Source organism: Canis lupus, chromosome 27, assembly GCF_003254725.2.
Source record: "Canis lupus dingo isolate Sandy chromosome 27, ASM325472v2, whole genome shotgun sequence".
NCBI lineage: Eukaryota > Metazoa > Chordata > Mammalia > Carnivora > Canidae > Canis > Canis lupus.
The window spans coordinates 38233462-38237503 of record NC_064269.1 but is presented as its reverse complement, the minus strand read 5'-3'; positions in this window follow the sequence as shown (position 1 = coordinate 38237503).

Genomic DNA, 4042 nt, shown 5'->3' with positions numbered 1-4042 from the left:
TGGAACTAAGATCTCCAGGTCGGCAGTGTATAAGGATGCAGGAATATGGAGCAAAAATTTTACTAGTGAGTTAGCAGGGTTATTTTATTTTTATATTTTTTTAATTTTTATTTATTTATGATAGTCACACACACACAGAGAGAGAGAGAGGCAGGCAGAGACATAGGCAGAGGGAGAAGCAGGCTCCATGCACCGGGAGCCCGACGTGGGATTCGATCCCAGGTCTCCAGGATCGCGCCCTGGGCCAAAGGCAGGCGCTAAACCGCTGCGCCACCCAGGGATCCCGAGTTAGCAGGGTTAGTAGTGACTTGTGCCACTCCCATTTCCACTCTCTTGATTCCTGAATCTGTGAATCTTGGCTATGAAAGAAATAGCAATATATATTAGATACTGATTCAGAGTATGTGAAACCTTTTGCCCCCACCCTGCAAAATACTGTCACCTAGCTGATTCTGTAACTAAGTCTTTAAAAGGCCATCCCATCATTCTTTCAAGCCAGCTACTTCATGATGGTGGAGAACATGATAAGACCAGTGAATTCCATGAGCATGGGCCCATTGTTATGCTTCTTTAGCTATGAAGTGAGTTCCTTGATAAAAAGCAATGCTACTCATCCATGATGTTGAATAAGACATTCTGTAAGTTCGTGGATGATAGTTTTGGCAGAAGCATTATGTCTAGGGAAGGCAACTCTATACTCAAAGTGTTTCTTTGTAGTAAGAAGAAAATGCTGGCCCTTCCATGGTGGAAGTGATAGAATAAAATTAACTTGCCATAACCCTTGGGAAGGTGTCATGTTGAGAACTTAGTGTTTATTTCTGCTGTTGATTATTTGTCATTCAGCAGTGGGTATAGGTGATGTGGGAAACAAAGGCAGAAGAAAATGCAGATAAAATTAAATGCCCTTATAACCTGCAGCCCATTGACAAATACTTGAGTTAGGTAGAGTATAATATTCCCAGGAAGCTCCCTACTGTCTTAATGTGAATACCTTGCTAGAGGAAAAAACAACTGTGGGTTGACAACAGCAAGGCCTCTGGTGTCTGGTGAGTATTCTTTGGCAGATGAAAATCCTTTTGGAACTTCCCTTATCTTTACTTCCTCCAACCCCAATGTGTATAATCAGTTGCTCCTCACAATCCTGGGGCAGTAGCCCTTTCTGCCCACAGGGCCTGTCTCCATGTTTAATAAAACCACTTTTTTAAAAAAAGATTTTATTTATTTATTCATGAGAGACACAGAGAGAGGCAGAGACACAGGCAGAGGGAGAAGCAGGCTCCATGTGGGGACCTGATGCGGGACTCTATCCTGGGACCCCGGGATCATGCCCCGAGCCACCAGGCATCCCAGTAAAACCACTTTTTTGCACCAAAGATGTCTCAAGAATTCTTTCTTGGTCATTGCTCCAGACCTTATGAACATTCCAAAACTACTCATAGCCGGTCAAACTTGGGGAGTGGAGGTTCATGTTACTGAGCTCATGCATAATTTCTATCTTTGCCACCATGGCTACTTTATTCATAAATCCATTGAGTGATGGCAAGAATGACTGGGGAAGGAGGCTGACTGGTATCCACAGAATCAGTTATTCTTTACTTTTGATCCTTAAAATCATCTCTTAATGAGGTCACCCTGTGGCAAGCATTCACATGGAACACAAATATCTTCATGTTTTTTTTTTTTCCTATTCAGAGAGGTCTATCTATATACCTCTTTCCAAAATTTCCTTGTCACCAATTTTCCAATATGTTCCTTATAAGTATCTAACTATTGGGATGCCTGGGTGGCTCAGTGGTTGAGCATCTGCCTTTGGCCCAGGGCGTGATCCTAGAGTCCTGGGATTGAGTCCCACATTGGGCTTCCTGCATGGAGCCTGCTTCTTTTTCTGCTTGTGTCTCTGCCTCTCTCTGTGTGTCTTTCATGAATAAATAAAATCTTAAAAAAAAAGTATCCTGACTACTCAATTAAACTTTTGTCTGTAGCCTGTGAACTGGTATATGATTGCACATCTAGCCATTTCTCCTTCCAAACCAAGTAGACAACCAGGTGCACTGATCTATATGTTGCCTTCAAAATCCAAAGAGGCCCACTAGGTGTCATGCCTCTTTTTTTGATTATGTGAGAAGCCAGATGTAGCTTATCCTTTACCTTTGATGGGATGTCTCAAGATGTCCCACATAATTGGACCCTGAGAAATTTTACTGAGGAAAAACCTCCTGAAATTTTGTTGGATTTATATCTTGCTCTCTGACATACAAATGTCTTATCAATAAGTCTAGAGTAGTGACTTATTCTTGCTCATTAAATCCAATCAGCATAATGTTATCAATGAAATGGACAAGTATGATTATCTTGTGGAAAGGAAAGAGAATCAAGATCCTTGAGAGCTTAATTATGATATAAAGTTAGAGTTGATATGTCTCTGAGGTAAGATAATGAAGGTTGAGTTGTTGGCCTTGTCAGCTAAAAGCAAACTGCTTCTTCTGGCTGTCCTTACTAACTGATATTGAGAAAAAAAGTATGTGCCCGATTAATAGCTGCATATCAGGTACCATGGTGTCAGATAATAGAAAATATGTGTGTTGGTCTCTGCCCACAGTTCTTGGCACAGAGCTCCTAAAACCCTTATAACTTCCTAAGTGATAAGAGCACTAGGAACATCTCTTGTTCTTTTTTTTTTTTCAATTAAAAAAATTTTTTTTAAATTTTTATTTATTTATGATAGTCACACACACAGAGAGATAGAGATTGGCAGAGACATAGGCAGAGGGAGAAGCAGGCTCCATGCACCGGGAGCCCGACGTGGGATTCGATCCCGGGTCTCCAGGATTGCGCCCTGGGCCAAAGGCAGGCGCCAAACCGCTGCGCCACCCAGGGATCCCCATCTCTTGTTCTAATATTGGTTTTTGACCTCTTTTCCTCACATAGGGCTCCTGAAACCCTTTAATATCCTGGGTGACAGGAATGTCTTTTGTTCTAATGATGGGCTCTTGGAGGACTCCTGGATGAGGGCTGGTCACAGGAAAGACCAAGCCATGACTAGAAGCTTGGAATTTTCAGCTCCACATTCCCATCTCTTGAGAAGGGAGAAGGGCTGAAAATAGAGTTAATCAATCATGCCTATATGATGAAGCCTTCATAATATCCCAACAGGATGGGATTCCAAGAACTTCCAGGTTGCTGAATACGTGGATGTTCTGGGAGAGTGGTGTACCACTTCCCACATGACTTTTTCTATGCATCTCTTCCATCTGATTACTCCTAATTGTATCCTTTTATAATAAACCAGTGATCCAGTAAGGAAAAAAACCTCTTGAACAACAAGATTTGATGAGCTTCTGGGTTGATAAACATATCCATATTTGAGGAGAGTGGTGCACCCCAGTTTCATGGATTCAGAAGCTCCCGCACTCAGAACTTCCAGACCCTGCTCTATGTACCTTTTCATCTGACTATTCATCTGTATTCTTTTTTTTTTAAGATTTTATTTATTCATGAGAAAGAGAGAGACACACACACACAGAGACAGAGACACAGGTAGAGGGAGAAGCAGGCTCTATGCAGGAAGCCTGACATGGGGCTCGATCCTGAGTCTCCAGGATCAGGCCCCGAGCCAAAGGCAGCGCTAAACCGCTGAGCCACCAGGGCTGCCCCTCATCTGTATTCTTTATAATAATCTTCATAATGAACTGGTGTTAAAAAGAAAATCACAGGCCCAACATGGCGTTACTTAAGTTAAGGCTTGAAGTCAGTAAAAGCAACACTTAATGTTTAATACAGCTGCAGTTTCAACTCTCTAGGAATATGAGCTTTAGCCAGTCAACATGGAATTTCCTGGTCAATACTAGGATAGACCTTTTCCACTTCCCTTAGGAGGGAAGCCTTGTTTAATCAATGCATTCCTTGCTAATAAATCCCCTTCTTCTCCTTTTTTAAAAATGCTCTCTCTCTGCCTTTAAAACCTTTCTTTTGTCAGTGGAGCTCCCCTCTACTTGCTAGATGGGATGCCGCCCAATTTAAGAGTTGTTTATTAAAGCCAGTT